General features: G+C 37.2%; 1 protein-coding gene across 2 annotated transcripts in view; it reads right to left on the bottom strand.

Annotated features, from left to right (window-relative positions):
- Window positions 1–20,000, bottom strand: part of LOC136841873 (alpha-1,6-mannosyl-glycoprotein 2-beta-N-acetylglucosaminyltransferase-like) — a 155,870-nt gene that overhangs the window by 61,579 nt on the left and 74,291 nt on the right. Inside the window, exon 1 of one of the 2 annotated variants that reach the window (XM_067109289.1) lies at window positions 6,346–6,839. The exons of the other annotated variant lie outside the window; for it this stretch is intronic. The gene's annotated coding sequence lies outside the window, so the exon portion shown is untranslated. Of the gene's footprint in view, window positions 1–6,345; window positions 6,840–20,000 lie in introns of those variants that run through there. 2 annotated transcript variants of the gene reach the window in all.

Genomic DNA, 20,000 nt, shown 5'->3' with positions numbered 1-20,000 from the left:
CTGGTCTCAGTGTGATCCACTACAGGTTAAACCAGGCTACTTGAAAATAACTAAATGTAGTGTAGTTTCATTACTTTATAATAATAATGATAATAATAATAATAATAATAAATACTTATTTTTTATATCATTATTATCTTTCTAATGAACACCATATTTTCTGGAAGCTTGAATTTCAAGTCAATAGCCCCTGTGGACTTCTTCCATAAGAATAGGGTTCATCCTCTGAATAATAATAACAATGACAATAATAATGAATTATTATTATTATTATTATTATTATTATTATTATTATTATTATTATTATTATACTGGATGGCTTCCAGCTGATTAGGACAGGTTTCCCGCACAATATTCTATTTCCGGTAAGGAAAATACCTAATTTCCCCCTCATAATTACCTTTTACGTGTAGAAATCCTTTCTGCCATTTCTCATCTTTGTATTCTGCGGGCTTGGGCAACTTAAGGGCACCTGGCCTCCCGTTTCACAGGCTGTTCAAAGTTCAAGTTCAGGTTCAGTTTTTACGATTTGCCTTTGCAACGGCACCTCATTTCCTCGTGTTGTGTTTTGACTTCCTAGTACTGGGTGCCTAAATTCTTGTTTTTTTTTCGTCTTCTTTTCTTTTCAATATTGTCTTTGCTAAGTAAAGGTTTAAACTTTGCCTTTGCAACGGCACCTCTGTTCCTTGTGTTGTGTTTTGATTTCCTAGTATTGAATGACTAGATTCTTCTTCTTTTTTTTATTTCGTTTTCTTTTCTTTTCAATATTATCTTTGTTAAGTAAAGGTTTCAACTTTGCCTTTGCAACGGCACCTCTGTTCCTTGTGTTGTGTTTTGATTTCCTAGTATTGAATGACTAGAGTCTTCTTCTTTTTTTATTTCGTTTTCTTTTCTTTTCAATATTATCTTTGCTAAGTAAAGGTTTCAACTTTGCCTTTGCAACGGCACCTCAGTTCTTTGTGTGGTGCTTTGATTTCATATCACTGGATGCGTAAAGTCTTTCTTTTTATTCCGTCTCCATTTCCATATTGATACGTTTCTTTTCTCTCTCTCTTCTCTTCTTTTCAATATTGTCTTTGCTAAGTAAAGGGTTTTCACGAATAAAATAGCAGGGAAAAAGATAAAAGGAGCCTCCCAGTTCATTGGACCATTGTCTCTTGGGGGGCGCTTTAGTTTGAAGTCTTTGATCACTGGCATTAATCTTGGAAGGGGGGTGGGGGGAGGGAGAGGGGACCAGGTTCCCCCTTCCCTCCCACATCCCTCACGTCCTTAGAGATATTAATAAAATCGGAATATATATAATCCGCAGAGCAGCAACGTCAACAGGAATCTATTATCTTACAGACATCATCTAAGATTAGCTGTTTATCAAGGATGGCTATCATAATGAATATCTTGGAAGACGTTACTGATAAAGAAAGATAAAATCACAAAGAAAAAGACGATAATTATCACTGAAACAAAAGCCCTTTATCTACAGAGAACGAAACAGAATCCCTGAGAGAACAGAGTAAAATTGCCCACCCCCCCCAAAAAAAAAAAAATAAATCACCACAGAAAAATTTCCCCACAAAAATCTCCCACAAGAGATCTGCTCTATGAACCTCCCTTCCCACAAGATTAACAGCTTTTCGGGCTGCATTCCCTTCGGGATATTCCTAGGGGAGAGGGGAAGGGGAAGGAGAAGGTGGGGGGGGATGCCGTGGGGCGAGGCTGATGGGTTGGCAGAATTTTATGAGCATTTCGTGGTAATTCATTCTTCGGGAGCATGAAAGGGAGCCAGATTTATCGACGCTCCTGAAGCAAAGAGCGTGGTGTGGTGGTTGCACGGAGGGAATTACATCTCTCTCTCTCTCTCTCTCGCTTTCTCTCTCCCTGTGAGATATGTGAGTGTTTTCGCCATTCAGGAAATGAAATAGTTTTGTTTTGTTCAATATATATGTATATATACTGTATATATATATATATATATATATATATATATATATATATATATATATATATATATATATATATATATATATATATATATATATATATATATAATGTGTGTGTGCGTGTGTGCATGTGTATGTGTGTGTGTATAACTGAATCACAAAAATATGGAACGTGATGAACATATAAATAAAGACAAAATCCACGAAGGAAAGAGAAACAATGGAGTGCTGCAAGGCCTTTCGACGTCAGTCCTTTATTAAGCAGACTGAAGTAATATAAAAATAAGTTGTTTCTCTTTCCTTCGTGGATTTTGTCTTCATATATATTATATATATATATATATATATATATATATATATATATATATATATATATATATATATATATATATATATATATATATATATATATATATATATATATTTGTGTGTGTGTGTATGAATGAACGCCTTAGATTTTTGCGAACACCTATCACAAAAAAGTGCTTGTAATTGAGAACGCACAACCTGGCAAAAAGATGATAAAGGCGAAGTCAAATCCCGAAATGTGCGATGCGGGGTCATGTAGCCAGCAGGGAGCAAAGAGAGCAAAAATTTTATAATACCTGTAAAAAAAACGAAAAAAAACACAAACATAAAACATCTGTATTATGTTTGAAAATCTAAGAGATCATTCCCCAGTTTGGTCACGTAAAAACGGTTTTTGAAATCACTCATTAATCTACAGTACACCAAACGTTGCACGCTTGCACAAGAGTTGTTTTTCATATAATCTTTTATTCTATTTTATTTTCTTTACCCCAAACGTTATTTTAGTTTTTGCCAAAGGAAACAAACACGGATGGAGAGTACGAAGCGTCTTTCCAGTGTATTATTAGTTTGGGTCAAATGCAGCAAACTCACGCGCATGCGTGGATGTCATCTGTTACATGATTTTATCTTTTACTTTCCCTTTGAACACAATTGGGGACATTCATTCCCCAGTCGACGGCCGAATCCAAAAGCGCTCTCTTCCAATTTAAAACAAGGGTTTTTTTTTCATCTCTCTCTCCCCCTCTCTAACTTACGTTTGCTTTGGAAACTAAACCAAAATAGACTCAATGAATTTTGTTGACCCACCACGTAACTGTTCTCCTTAAGTGCTACGACCCTATTTTCCATTCTCTCTCTCTCTCTCTCTCTCTCTCTCTCTCTCTCTCTCTCTCTCTCTCTCTCCCCAATGAAAGCTCCACCTTGATTCGAAAAATAGATGTCGACTTTTCCATCTCCAATCTTTTAAGTGCCTTTCCCCTCGTCTAGAAAAACTGGAGTTTCTTTATTCCCGTTTTCACTCTTCGCATTTTTAAAATTTTGTTTTTACTGTTCGTGTGCTTTTGATTCCCTTCATTTTTTTGTTTCTTTTTTTTATTTGTGTTTGATCTCTTTTTACTCTTTATCCTCACGTCTCTCAGAATGCGGAGGATAACTCTTTTTCCTGAGGTAGGACTCCTACGTTCCTTCTTCTTCTTCCTTACTTCCTTCTGTTCACTTTTCTCTATTTCCTAGAATTTTGGGTAGAATAGGGTATTAGGATGCTAGTCCCATAGAAGAAGAAGAAGAAGAAGAAGAAGAAGAAGAAGAAGAAGAAGAAGAAGAAGAAGACCCAGATTCAATTCGAGAATCCGCGATGGGCCAAAAAAAAAAAAAAAAAATCCAACTTTGGAAGCCATCAGATTGTCCCGAAATAATCCCGTCCCTACTTTTGTGACAGATGGCATTCAGGCTAATCTGCGGAGCAGAGAGAGAGAGAGAGAGAGAGAGAGAGAGAGAGAGAGAGAGAGAGAGAGAGAGAGAGGGAGAGAGAATAGAAAATAGGGCATAGGGTGTAGCACTTTAGGAGAACAGTCACGTGATGGGACTACGAACTTCATTGAGTCTATTTTTGTTCATTCTCCTAAGCAAACAAAGAGAGAGAGAGAGAGAGAGAGAGAGAGAGAGAGAGAGAGAGAGAGAGAGAGAGAGAGAGAGATATTCTGAAGCTTCGTATTAGATGAGGGATCTTGAGTTGAACATTGTCGTATAATAAGAGTTTGAGATAATGCACAATAATTGTTTTCTTAATGACACCGATTATTAACTGTCCATAATCACTTTTTTCGGATATGAGAGGCCTGGGTTCGATCCCGATGTGAGTCAGAAATTTGCTTCTGTGGCATACGTGCTCATGTGTTGATTAGTTTCACCATATTCACGCTGAAGGAGTAATTCGAATGAAATACTACCACTTGGGTCACTGGTGGGCAGGGAAGTTGGGTGAAACTTGCTGGTATGTTGGGCGGCAGCCTGTCCAGGGAAAACCTCAGCTACAGATGTACTTAGTTTACAACTTCTTTTATGAACTGTGTAGGCTAGTTGGTAGCGTCTTTGTCTTTCATCTGAGAGACCTGGGTCCCATCCCAATGTGTGCTTGGTCCATATGAACAGGTTTCACCTACTGAATTAATATACTGTATATATATACATATATATTTGTGTGTGTGCGTGTATTTTATCATTTTGACATTCCTTACAATAAAAATTACAAAACGCCTATTCACATTAATGGAAAAATTGGGATAAATTTCCTTTCTCTCTCTCTCTCTCTCTCTCTCTCTCTCTCTCTCTCTCTCTGTATATATAGTATATATATGTATATATACACATATATATCATATATAGTGTGTATTCTGATTAATAATAATAAAATTAGCAGTAGCAGCATTGGTAATAATATTAATAAGCGTGCTCGAACGTTTTTCTAAGCTATATTGATTAAGTACAAGAAATCATAGGGAAATGATTAAATGAACGATTTGAAACTCTTTGGCAACAAACAGCACAGAAAGACGTCAAGTTCGTAAACATTTCCATAATTTATATACCACATCAGTTACAAAAGTCTACGAGCAGCACCAGCCCTTTTTAAGGGGGGAGGAAAGGGGAAGGGGGAAGGGGAGAGAAGAGGGAAGGGAAGGGGAAGTGGAAGGGTGAGGGAAGGGAGGGGAGGGAAGAGTGAAGGGGATGGGGATGGCGATGGGGAGGAAAGGGGAAGAAGAGGGAAGAGAAGGGAAAAGGAGTGATGGGGAATGGGAAGGGGGAGGGAAGGGAGGGGATGGGTTGGAATGGGTAAGGGGGAGGGGAAGAGGGAAGGGAGGGGAGCGGGGTAGTGGAAGGGAAGGGGTATGGAAGAGGGAAGGTGAGGGGGGGGGGGAGGAAGGGGAAGGGGGGGGGATAGGAGGAGGAGGGGAGGAAGGGAAGGGGATAGGAGGAGGAGGGAGGAAGGGGTAAGGGGAGGGGGTAGGAGGAGGAGGGGGAGGAAGGGAGAAAGGGAAGGGGATAGGAGGAGGAGGGGAGGAAGGGTGAGGGGAGGAGGAAGGGGAAGGGAGGGAAGGGAGGGTGATGGAAGAGGGAAGGGGAGGGGAGGACACAGCTAAATTAATACTTGATTGTGTGCTCGGGGAAGGGAGTGAAAGGAGAGGGGGAAGGGGAGGGGGAGGGGGACGGGAGGAGGAGGGGAGGGTGATGGAAGAGGGAAGGGGAGGACACAGCTAAATTAACACTTTATCGTGTGCTCCAGAGTTTTATATTACAATATATAATTATATATTATAAATATTAATTAACTATCATTTTCATCTTCCTAACCCCCTGATAGTAGCAGGCTTTTTTTATATGCAAGAAAATCTCTCTCTCTCTCTCTCTCTCTCTCTCTCTCTCTCTCTCTCTCTCTCTCTCTCATAATCTTTCCTTTTCTTTACCAAACAAATAACTGGCTATTTCATACACATGAAAACAATTCTAATAAAATTTGCCCTTTCTCGGTTTTGTGTTGACTAACATTTTCTCTTTGCAGACATTCTCAACAAACATAGGTCTAGGCCTAATTCCAACTTTGCTAATCTTAACCAGTGAACATGGTTTATTTGCATCAGGAATCGAATGGAAGATATTACATAATGTATATGCTTGTTCATTGCCAGGGTTATCCTTATAAAGCTATGGTTCATTCACTTATGCAAAGGGCTCTCCTCTTTCTCTTTCTCTCTCAAGTAACTGTCCCCTTCCTTTGCCCGACAAATACTAGGCTCATTCCATGCACATGAAAATTTCAATAAAATGCTCATGTCTATCTCTCTCTCTCTCTCTCTCGTGTTGATTAGTATATCCCCTCTGCAGGCATTCTTAACTATCCATAGGTCTAGGCCTAATTTCAATCTTATCACTCTTAACTAGTCAAATATGGTTTACTTGCATTAGGAATCGAACGAAAGATATACTTAAGCGCATGAATTGATAGAAGTATCCATGTAAGCCTTTGGTTAATATATTTATCCACAATTTTAAATGTAACAGGTAGACCAAACCAAACTAGAGTCAAGATGTTAAATACCTGAATCAACAGTGGCATTATCGTGCAGAGGTAAACGTTAGTTCGGTATGGCATCACCTTTCAATTTTCTTGCATTTGCAGGGTGGTAGTTAAGCAATTCATGCCTGAGGTTTCTTGCATAATCGCTTTGTTGAAAATGAACCGAACACACTCCTGAGTTGTTGGTGTTTATATGGTCACTTCTGCAGATGTTCACATACACTTCCTCCTACACATTTGGGGATCTTTCTGTGGTACAGCATTCATAAATAGCACATATCACCATGACACACTAAATTCCAAAAACCTCAAGAATTGTCCCAAATTCGTGAAAAATCCCGTCTTAACGGTGTCACGTGCAAGGGGAAGACGTTACTGGTTTGTCCAGCGGCTACCGATGAGGGCACCATGTGACGTTACGCGCGGGAAAGTTGAAAAATCGACCTCTGCGTATTCATTTTAAAATGTGGAGTGCAAAGACCTACCACATCCACACGACTTCAGAAACAACATTTACAAGAAATGAAAAACAAAACGTCACATGGAAAAACATATACTCACGGAAATTGAAATATACCCATAAAGAATGAGAAACATTATCCATACAGATTGAGAAACATTATCCTCACTGATAACGACTCTAAATGTTTAGACCCGCTACAGCATCACATCGAAATAAGTGACCTCATTCTCTTCCGCAATAACCAAGGCTGTGGAACGTTCTTACTCCTTCTGTTTTACCGTACTCCATTCGCCTCTCTAGTTTCCTTCAGGCCTGGACTGGAAAAGGGAATTAGGTTACTCGTCCTGTCAGCCATTAATGAGGCAAACATACAGCAATTGTTATCTGCTCATTGTCTTGCGTATATTTGATAATAATATGTGTCTTATTATTTATTTAATCATTACAGTTGGCGTACACATACCGTCGGAAACGACGATAACGTAAGAGAGAACCGAGATGGCAAATCCCAGTCTTAGAGACATAACATAACACATACTCAGAATAACATTGTAAGTCCTAGTCGAGAAACGTTTGGTGGCCTGGTTACGTCACTGGAATACTGCCTTACTATTGGTCGGCTAATTCCATCTCTCAGAATATCAGCCAATCACAGCTTTAGTTTCTGTTATGGTTTTGTGAGACGTGATATGAAGTTTGTTTAGGAAACGTGTGTGACATATTTTGCCTCGTATTTTGGGGTTCGGAGCCGAAGCGTGTTACTTTGTGTTACTTGTTGTTCAAGAACATTTTGTGTTTTTATTCAGGAGCAAAAACGAACAGATAGATTACTGTCAACTTGTAAAAATGCGAGTTTACCACGGTGTTTGCAATGCAGGAAGACTGTTTCGCTAGCATGTTGGTACGACCGTTTTACTTATTTGCATTATTTATCGGTGTTTGCAGCCTGAATCTTATTATATTTTTGTTTCCTGCGGTTCAGTAATGTTCACGTTGTCGTATCTCACGTATAGAGATTTGCAAAGTACTGCGTAAATTAATGCCAATCGAGTGTTAGGCTACTGGTAGGTTATCAAGCTCAAGATGGAGATACGGGCTTCAACCTGTCTTGGTGAGTACCATAGGCTATGATGTGTTACATTTAATTTTTTTTGTTTTATTTTTCTACGTTTGAGGCCGAAAGGTATGAATATTTGTTCCTTATAATTCAGGAATGCTTCAGGTTGTTCTGTAGTAAAAATATATATATATACTGATGAAGCATTACATGGGTCCAGTTAGGCCTAGGCCCAAGGGAATCATAGTCGAAAGTAGTAGCCTGTTGTGGCTATAGAGGTGCCATGATTCAGAGGTTTGTTTTAAGAGTAAATTGTAAAAAAATTATTTTGGTATAGGCTTATATAAACATGGTGTAATTCGATATGTTTATATAAGCCTATATAATACATAATACGATATAGGCTATATTGTCCTAGTAAATACATTGCCAGCAGAAATGAGTGTTAGTCCCACGAGGGAGACCAGGATGACACACACACACACACATATATATATAATATATATATATATATATATATATATATATATATATATATATATATATATATATATTATATGAATGTATGTATATAAGGATTTATTTCGAGTTGGTTGATCGATTTGAGATGGGACTATAGACTAAGGGCGTATGGTGTTCGTATCACATCCCGGCTTTATTTCTGGAGGACCTACCAATCGACCCTTATTCATATCCAGTTTTCATAAGTCTGTTGAGTTCTGCTTCTGCTTCTGGGTTTGATTTTAGCGTATGTTATGGCTGGAATTGAATTGTGTAAGAAGTGGTCTATATAACGGGAGGAGCCTAATCGTGTTACCTTATTTAAAATGATTACAGACATTGGCACAGTCTTCCCACTTTTTTCACGTGTAGTTGGGTTAACCGTCATTTATAATTTATTTTCATTCTCGTGAAGGACTCATATTGTCCCGTAGCGAGTGTAATAACCTTGATGCTTGTAAATTGATAATATTTCGGATACTTTCGTCTTGTGTTATTGGCTCTTAGCCCTGAGCCCTCCGAATTATTGAGAGGAATTCGGAGAATTTTCCTAGGCTCTTCTTAATGTGGGGTTTGCACTCGTTAGTTTTATTGCTTAAATATGCCTTTCTGTGAATTTCAAAGCATATACCTCACTATACGGTATAGCTATTTACTGGTGGAGGATACTATTTCGAAAGGAACATCGGTGTAAAATTTTGACGTAGGCCAGTAGTCAGTGTCATCTGATCTGATATCGAAATCTTGTCGTCAGTAAACATTATCATGGCAGCACTGTTGATGATGCAGGCCGGTTATTGGCTTAAGTCCACCGTATTCGAATGCACGCGCATAGACTTTGAATTCGTTCGAAAGCAATTATTTATGCATAAGACAGGGGATTATACACAGAAATAATGCAGAAATACCTTCGAAAATAATTTGGTCCTTTTGAGTTACTACAGATAAACCTGAGCTACGGTGATATGACAACTAAATACTAGTAGGAGATACCGGTAAAGTTACACGAATGAGGCTGGCCGCGGGAATCTAACTTGACATTTGGCTTCAGAGCTTCAACCGAGACTGAACTGCTATCGCTTTGATCCCAGTGTGGTAGTCTGCACTCTTGATCTCATGTAAATTTGTTTTTATAAACGTATATATTACGCAAGCATCCTTTAAAATCTTTGATACTATTGTGAAAATGCCAAGGCTTGGCTGCGCATTTTTTTCCTAACAGCAATTGTATTTTATAACTGGCAACCTAACAATTAGGAACAATACTACAGGTTCGAGTCACTACAAAGATTCGTTAAGATTTCTTGGACTTATACATCCCGTTATGTTATGTTTCAGTTGAGTCTTTTCCTTCATAAATTTTTCTGTATAAGTGATAAAAGTCATGTCGTAACTGAAATTGTAAAAAAAAAAAAACCTGACTCGGTCTAAAGACAAAAAATTCCCCTCTTGTCCAAAATGTTGCCTACGTCTTGTTGTCTTCTTTTCACACTGATATCAATAACAGCCTTCCCCATATTGCTTGTTTTATGAAAATAGGTGAAAATCATATCATATAAGAATAAAAGGGATTAGGCCTATGAGGCACTGGACGGGGAGTGTAATGCATTGGCAACTTTGAAATTGGGCGGGAAAACTTTGGGAACTTGCTATGAACAAATCCGGGCTGTTGTGTGAAAATCACGTGAATATCTTTGTATGAAATATTGCAAAAAAAAAATTTTTTAATGAAAAATGATGTCTTAACAATGCTCTTATTCTGTGTGAGAAAAAGGACAGTACAGGTTAGCCTAAGCAAGCTAAGCATTCAAAATTCATAGTCTCACGATTTTAGTTTTCCAAGTGATGCTGAAAGGAGCACCTTATTCAAACGGTTTTTGAGATACCCTTCTGCTTTTTCTCACATTCAGCAATAAGTTGACAACAAGCCCTGAAACCCGTATAACTATTGTGTGACTTCGAATGTCGGTTTATTATCTCGTTGATATTGATACATGTAAAGACTGGACAAGGCTGACGTGAGGTAAAATCAGTATAGGGTTGCGTACGAGAATGCATTTCCCCCTTCTCTCATAATAAACGCAGCAAAATGTATTTGTTAAACCACATGAGGGAAATTATAAACTATTTTTGGCCGCGTATTTGGCGATACACGATTTTGTACGGTGTGCCGATTCTACCCGCAACTGAAGACTAATAAAAACAATTAAGCCTAACTGAAAACCTGATGCACCTTTCGATGAGCACTGACTCGCAAACATCGTTATTTGACGTTACAATTTCTTATGAGAAATGCCTAACTTCCTCAGTTGATGCTAGAAAAAGGTCGTGGCTAGTCTTGTAATACAACTCGAAGACGATGAGATCTTCGTCATCTCTTTTTCTTTACCTATCTGTCCGTCCGTGCGTTCGTTTGTTATCCTTTCTCTAGAACTCATTTGTTATTTTCCCTCGTTTCTCCCTAAGCATTAGTTATCCTCTCTTGTGTCGTTCCCTGAGCATTATTCCTCTCGTCCTCCGTCAGCGGGCAAGCACATCTCGCAGTGTTTCCACGACCGACTGTCAGTGAATGATAATATTCGGTGCCAGATGAGATGGAAACTATATTTATTCCCATAGGGGACTAGTACTTTCAGTTCACCTCATGCGGTGCACCGTAGGCATTACTTAAGGGTCTTTGCAGCGTCCCTTCGGCCCCTAGCTGCAACGCCTTTCATTCCTTTTACTGTACCTCAATTCATATTCTTTTTCTTCCATCTTACTTTCCACCCTCTCCTAACAATTGTTTCATAGTGCAACTGCGAGGTTTTCCCTCCTGTTACGCCTTTAAAACCTTTCGACTATCAATTTCCGTTTCAGCGCTGAGTGACCTCACATGTCCCAGCGCTTGGCCTTGGGCCAAAATTCTATATTCCATTCCATTACAACAGCATAGTTATACAATTTAGTGCATTAGGGTGGCAAATAATTATGTGCAGGTGAGGATTGTATGAAAATTCCATCAGAATTCTTATTTATTCTGATTAATTATTCCCATACCATATGGAAAAAACAAATGAAACATGGGTGAAATCAGATAAATCGTAGCCTAGGGAAATAAATATTTGATCAGCTCCCGTGTTGAAGCGCAGTTCACCCGGTAGAAAATATCATTCCTACATTTCCATTGCACAGTGTTAGAAAGGAATGGTCTACGTTCTGTGATAGCGTATTTCTTTTCTTATATATATATATATATATATATATATATATATATATATATATATATATATATATATATATATATATATACACACACACACACATATACACACACAGGAGCTTTAATCACTGGTTCCTATTCAAACGTTGGCATGGTTAAATCGACCATTTTAAGTGGAGTTGCAAAATCTTAGGTATTTTATATCATGTTCTCTGACTGGAAGGGTTAAGTTGTCTTGGCTTACGGCAACGAAACACTCTTAAAACTAGCTTGCCTAAGAAACTGATATTTTCGTAGGAATAATATATAAGGGCGTATCTGCCCTAAAGTTTTAAGACTTGATATGGGATTATTTCAATATGATTATGGCTCCCTAGGGGGTTAGTGACGTCAGTGCACCTTGCGGGGTGCACTGTAGGCATTACTAAAGGTTCTTTGTAGCGTCCCATCGGCCCCTGGCTGCAACCCCTTTTACTGTACCTCCATTCATATTATCTTTCTTCCATCTTACTTTCCACCCTCTCCTAACAATTGATTCATAGTGCAACTGCGAGGTTTTCCTTCTGTTACACCTTGCGAACCTACCTACTCAAATATCCTTTCCAGCGCTGAATGACCTGATAGGTCCCTGAGCTAGGCCTTTGCCTAAAACTCTAGGCTCCATTCCATTCCAATATGATAATGAGAGTCAACACACAATCTCTTGCACAATAAAAAAAAGAAAATTTCTTCCTCTTATCAGATCGATCCCAGGATTCAGATGAAGAAAATGTAGTATCTTGCCTTTCACATTAGTTCTTGGTTCGATCCCGATCTCAGGTAAAATAATAGTAATAATAATCTAGACTACTGAGGGAAGGGTGATTTTTCTGTTCAGATTACAAGAAGAGAAGAAAAGTTCGAGAGCGTACGAACAAGATCTTGCTACATCCCTTTTGAAATCAGACGTTTCACGTTATGAATCACATTCAGAATGCAGTTACCCCCGTAGGAGAGTAGTGCCGTCAGTGCACCTCACGGGGTGCACAGTAGGCATCACTACTTAAAGTTCTTTGCAGTGTCCCTTCGGCCCATAGCTGCAACCCCTTTCATTCCTTTTACTGTACCTCCGTTCATATTTTCTTTCTTCCATCTTGCTATCCACCGTCTCCTGACAATTACTTCATAGTGCAACTGCGAGGTTTTTTCCTTCTGTTACACCTTTCAAACCTACGTACTCTCAATTTCCTTTCTAGCGCTGAATGACCTCGTAGGTCCCAGTGCTTGGCCTTTGGCCTAAACTCTCTGTTGCAATCCAGTTCCATTCCAGAATGTATTGACAGTTTGCTCTTGTCGGAGATGTTACTGGTAGTTATTTTACTAGTAAATCGACGAGTGTGTCCGTATGCGAGATATGTATCACATGCAAAGACAAATAAAGACCAAACTAAAGACCTAATTCAAACAGTTGGCGTGGTGTTGATAAAAGCTCGTGCGTGTCTGTGAATATTTTAGGATAGGTTTGGCTTGTGAATATTGCAAGAGTGTATACCCTAGAAAAACATCATGTATGTATGTATGTATGTATATTGTTGTCCTACTTGCGGAAAATACTTGAAAGAGTAACATAAGGTTTTGCCAAGTCAAAATAAAAAATAAAAAAAATAGATACAGAAATTAATGACCATGTGAACTGTGTAATTATGTTTTTCCTGTAAAGCTGTGAAGACAAATCACAGTTAAACTCGGAAACTGTAATATTGATTTCGACTTGTAATTGCAGGGGTTGAGCTTCTTGAGCTCTTTATGCCTTTGTTAGACACGCCTCGTGAACGCATTGTGGTTTTTCTTCGTTATTTCTTTTTTTAAAGTATGTTTTTTACTACTGTATTTCTTTGTTTGTATTGGATTATTTGCAGTTAGCTCATAAAGCTTCACTGTCAAGGTAAACAATCTTTTAACACTTATGAAATGATGAATTGTTTGCTCAATAATAATAATAATAATAATACAGGATTAATAATGTAATCGTCCCACACTGTGCCGTGACAGTTTGGTATACTGGCAGTTTGCTCATAAAGGTTCATTTTGAAGGTAAACATTCTTTTAATAATGGCGAACTGATGAACCTCGCTTGAAAGGAGGCAAAGTTACCCAACTCCGAATTGTTTGCTAAGAAGTACTTGGTTGAATAATGTCGAAACTTTATCCTTCTATCTACATTCTTCGTCAACCCAAATTCTGCCTCCCGAAACTTTTGCGAGGTGCGGGACTGTGGAGGGGGTTGGGTGAAGAGGGGGGAGGTTGGGGGAGGGGGTGGGGTTGCTGGTGGCTGCTGGAAGTTCTCTTCAGAGCAACTTTACTTAAGAGAAAAAGAAAGTCAGAATATTTTGTTGGAAAATATCGGTGCATAAATGTGTTCATGATTATTAGTGAGCCCACCTGTTTATTTATTTGTTGTATTTTAAACAGCCCTGATCTTAATCCCATAGTGTTTATTTTCTTTTTTTCTTGAACTTCCCATAGCTTTCACATATTTATCCCCTTAGGGGGTTAGTGCCGTTACTGCACCTCATGCGGTGCACTGTAGGCATTACTTTAGGTCCTTTGCAGCGTTCCTTCGGCCCCTAGCTGCAACACCTTTCATTCCTTTTACTGTACCCCCGCTCATATGTTCTTTCTTCCCTCTTCCTCCCCCCCCCATCCCTTCTGACAGTTGATTCATAATGCAACTAAGGGGTTTTCCTCCTGTTTCACCTTTCAAACTTTTTTGCTGTCAATTTCCGCTTCAGCGCTGAATGGCCTCAAAGGACCAGTGCTTGATCTTTGGCTTAAATTCTATGTTCTATTCTATTCCATTCACATATTTATCATTCATGTCGCATAAAGAAGATATTTTCTTCTGAGCATTTAGAGCTCGCAATCACCAGGAGTCTCTTGGCGGGTCGGCAGTTTTCCAGTTTGGCTGCAGTCGGTATAATAGTTAAGGATAACAATATTCCAAAATGAAAACCAGTCGTCATTCTGTTGGTTGGCTGGCTCTTTGGTAGCACGGGCTCTTGTCTTAAGTCTGGTAAGATGCTGAAAGAGGCAAGAGGCCTGTTGTGGACTCTGGAATTTTTCCAGCCTATAGAGACGATCAGTCTTGTAAATGCTAATTTTTTGCAATGGTAATGCATTTTTAACCTACGGAAGGTGGCTTCAGGGGAAATAATGACAGTTATCACCATGTTTGTCCATCATCTGCTGAATCAACACAGCTTGTAGGTACATATTGCATATATACGGTATACTCACACACTATCTATGTATCTGTCTATATAAATATATATTATATATATATATATATATATATATATATATATATATATATATATATATATATATATATATATATATATATATATATATATATATATATATATATATAGGCTATTGCATATATACGGTATACTCACACACTACCTATCTATCTGTCTATCTATCTATCTATCTGTCTATATATATATGTATATATGTAGCCTATATATATATATATGTATATATATATACAGTATATATATATATAAGCCTTTATATACCATGAGCAGTATCATACTTGGATATGCATAAAGAAAAAGTTCACGTGACAAAATATTCCATGAAAAAACATATGCCGGAAAAGTGAGTTTTCTACCGCTGATACCTTATCTCACCTTATCATATAGCCTGTATGTATTTGTAGGCGCTTGATACTATTGTCGATGTTTCCTCCGTACTAAAAAAACATGCATTTTATATTGTCAGCTGAAGTTGTGTGGTACGTTATAAAAGGAAACTGCTGCATGCCGAGTACTTTTGTGTATTTTGGCAGTTTGACATAGCCTTTCCAACTTTTTCCTGTGGCTTCAGCTGATAATTAAATCATGTGCTTGTTTGAGGTTTTCAAGCATGCACACAAATTATATATGTATGTATATATATATATATATATATATATATATATATATATATATATATATATATATATATATATATATAATGTGTGTGTGTGTGTTTGTGTGTATGTGTGTATTATTATTATTATTATTATTATTATTATTATTATTATTCCCTCCTTTTACATATATATATAATATATATATATATATATATATATATATATATATATATATATATATATATTTTTTTATGCACATACATTATATATGTGTATATATATGAATATGTGTGTGTTTGTGCGTGCTTGCTATTTTTATTATTACCCTCTCCCACAGTGACACATTCAACCATGAAAGCCTGGAAAATATATACTTGTGTCGCAAGCTATGCAAAACAGCAGCGCAACTTTTATCAATATATATATATATATATATATATATATATATATATATATATATATATATATATATATATATATATATTTTTTTTTTTTTTGCATTAAAATTTTTGTTTTGATCTCTTTCTAACGAGCCAGCATCAAAGGCGGCTCTGATAGCACGAATAGAAAAAGGTCATGAAAAAGGTCATTTTCTTCTTCACACGCCTCTGTGGCAGGCATTTGTCGACAGCGCTCACTTCGTGAATTTTTCAAGTATGGAAGTATAGCCTCGGCTTTTTTAGTTTTCTGTTAAAGAAAACTATTGTGCCGGCTTTGTCTGTCCGTCCGCACTTTTTTCTGTCGGCACTTTTTTCTGTCCGCACTTTTTCTGTCTGCACTTTTTCTGTCCGCCCTCAGATCTTGGAAACTACCGAGGCTAGAGGGCTGCAAACTGGTCTGTTGATCATCCACCCTCCAGTCATCACACATACCAAATTGCAACCCTCTAACCTCAGTAGTTTTGATTTTGTTTAAGATTAAAGTTAGCCATAATCGTGCGTCTGGCAACGATATGGGATAGACCACCACCGTGCCGTGGTTAAAGTTTCATGTGCCGTGGTTAAAGTTTCATGTGCCGCGGCTCATACAGCATTATACGGAGACCACCGAAAGATAGATCTGTATTCGGTGTCCTTGATTATACGATGTACAGAAAACTCGATTGTGCCTTCAGTTCTCTCTCGAATTTCGGTGTAATTTAAAGAATATCGTAGGAATCTGTGTGGCCAGAGCTTTTTCTTTTAGAATTTTTTAGCATGTTTTTCGTGGCAATATATGATACAAGTTTGGAAAGTATCTGATTATAGTTTTTTTCTTTTATAATTTTGATCATATTATTCCATTGAATTTCCAGTATTGATAAGAACTGGCAAATTATATAACTGTATCCTAGATTTTTTCCATATATAATAAATTGTCTTTTGAATTTTGTGGTAACGATGCAAACATTGCGTAATGAAAATTGCTGTAGATTTTTAGAATATTTATTATATTTTTTAAAGCTTTCCTGGTAATAATACAAATATTACAGAAATGTGTGTAACTGTACTTCAGTTACGTATGGTCTTCGTAAATTTTTTGTTTTACTTTCGATATAGTGATGCAGTTATGACAAAAAAAAAAAAACATGAATCGTTTGCTTGGTTAAAATATATTGTTTGATTTTTGATTTCGCGGTATTATCATAGCTTCTTTTTGGCTTCCTGTTGACAAACAAAATTTGCAGAAAAAGGCTTAATTATAGTTTGATCTTTTAGAACCCCTATCAAAAATGTTCTTTTGAAATTCGTCGTTGTAAAGCAAATAACATAAAAAATATCATTGGAGCTTAATTTTTTTATCACCTGCATGACCAGTTCTTTTCTGAATTTAGCGGTCATAAAACAAATATTGCTGAAAAGTAAATAGCTAATATTAAACACTTTCTACGAAGTTTTGTATTTTTTCATTCCTTACAATTACCGAAGTCCGTCATTGGCTTTCTATTTCTTTTTCTTATAGTTTCCGTTTAGAGGCAGGCCTGTCGTTTCTTCAGGCTTGGGCAAGAAAGGGACAAAGGTTTTCTTTCCCCGTTAGCCTCTGCACGACACTGCTGAAACTTTTTTCTTTGCTTGAAATGACTTTTGACATTTCAGAATTTCATCCCAAGATTTCTTTAGAAAATTTTGATATTTGGTTGCCTGATTGACTGTAAATTATCTGGCGTCACAACAACCACGGTCACTCTGAGTTAGTCGATTTTGCTAAGCTGAGATTATTACTAGCATCCTGCTTTTTAAATAGGGTCGATTTTTTTTCATTATGAAGATGTAAATATCCTTCTCATTCCGTTAATTCTTGTCGCAAAAAATCACCATCCAATGCCAAATAACTCAATTTTCACAGTTATTTTTTAGTTTTCTACAAAAGAAAACTATTGTGCCGGCTTTGTCTGTCCGTCCGCACTTTATCTGTCCGCCCTCAGATCTTAAAAACTACTGAGGCTAGAGGACTGCAAATCGGTATGTTGATCATCCACCCTCCAATCATCAAACATACCAAATTGCAGCCCTCTAGCCTCAGTAGTTTTTGTTTAATTTAAAGTTAAAGTTAGCCATAATCGTGCTTCTGGAAACGATATAGGAGAGGCCACCAACGGGCCGTGGTTAAAGTTACATGGGACGCGGCTCATGTAGCATTACACCGAGACCACCGAAAGATAGATCTGTTTTCGGTGGCCTTGATTATACGCTGTAGCGGCTGTGCAGAAAACTCGATTGCGCCGAAGACGCTTCGGCGCATGTTTTACTCGATTTGGGGGGGGGGGTGGCGTTCCTAACTTGCATACCTTTTGAACCTTGGTTTTGACCACCATTGTCGATTAACTATCAGGTACATCATTCACTGCTTAGACCAGCAAAGAAGCAAAAGATTTTTCGGGAAATGTTTGATTTGTCCATCGCCCAGCCTCCTGGAACCAGGTAGTCAGTCTAGATTGTGTTGGCCTTATACTAGCACGTTCTCTTGACACAGGATCGATCGCAGAGTTAATATCTGGGATGAACGAAGGTGATGATGTCTTTGCAAAGCGTCGTCAAAAAATTTTACGGTGCCGAGCAAAGAAGTCGTTCATCTTTCTATGATCAAACAAAAGAACTCAAAGAATTTTGATCTACGGTCAATCGGTATATACGTCACAGATATCTTGGAATAAAGAGCAATAAGTCTCCCAGTGTTTTTGAGTGGACGAACTTACCGATGGACTTAAAGGTTATTGGACTGTAATCAATATGTACAGAGTGAGGTGGCACAACTGTCTTGTCATTTCAGATTGCTGAGTCCTGGGCAGTCTTTTCTGTGTAAGGTAGCTCTTCAGGAATGAGCTTATCTGGAATAATAATAATAATAATAATAATAATAATAATAATAATAATAATAATAATAATAATAATTTAGGAATGGGTTTTCAATTCATTAACACAAGGAGACACGTTCTGGGCAAGTTTACTGTGAATATTATTATTATTATTATTATTATTATTATTATTATTATTATTATTATTATTATTATTATTATTATTATTATTATTATTATTATTGAGTAAACATAATATTGACAGAAACTTAAATAATAATAATAATAATAATAATAATAATAATAATAATAGTAGTAGTAGTAATAATAATATAATAATAATAATAGACAAGAGCTTCCTATGAATAGCCTATTATAGTGGAGTTGGTCTGAGAACAGGCCTACGTTTCACATGGAATCACTGCGTGACATTTCCTCCCCTGAAAAATTGAATACCTGTATGTTGCCTGGCCAGGCTAATACCGATCGTCTGCCAACGATTTTGTTTAACTTGACTGAAGTCGCATACCTTCATATTATACAGTATATATATATATATATATATATATATATATATATATATATATATATATATATATATATATATATATACCTGTCGCTGGAAAATAAAGTTAATCAATACATTTTTCAACCTAGAATCGTTGATGCTGTATGTTCTCAGAACGACCAGAATCCAATGTCTTCCTGGAATCAGGAAGATGTATGTTATATCCTCCTGGAATCAGGAAGATGCTGTAGTTATCAGAACGACCAGAATCCAATATCCTCCTGGAATCTGGGAGATGCTGGATGTTATCAGAACGACCAGAATCTCTTGTCATCATAAAATTAGGAGGATAATATTTGTTATCAGAACGACCAGAACCCATTATCAGATCGATGAAGAAAATTAAATTGTTTGTTAAAATCGAAAATTATAAAATAAATCTTGTAAATCCCAACATCGGTTTTAATCAGGATGGTAAAAAATCCTTTATCTAGTTGACGGTAAGTTTTATTTTGTCCGAAGGAAACAGACTCTATATCAAAATCCTTGTCGTTATAGAATTAATAATAGAATAGAATCCATTATCAGTAGACACTTTATGAAAAAAACCGAAGGAAACTTCATTTTGTTCATCGCAAACAGACCCTTTATCAGTAGAAAATCAATTTTCGGAATATGAATTCAGTATCAGTATGCCCTTTGTCATCACTGGATGAACAGAAAATTCGGTATCAGATAAAAATCCATTCATAACAGACCTTGTATCTAAACCT

The sequence above is a fragment of the Macrobrachium rosenbergii genome, chromosome 9, assembly GCF_040412425.1.
Source record: "Macrobrachium rosenbergii isolate ZJJX-2024 chromosome 9, ASM4041242v1, whole genome shotgun sequence".
In the NCBI taxonomy this organism is placed as follows: domain Eukaryota; kingdom Metazoa; phylum Arthropoda; class Malacostraca; order Decapoda; family Palaemonidae; genus Macrobrachium; species Macrobrachium rosenbergii.
This window is presented reverse-complemented; position numbering and strand designations above follow the sequence as displayed.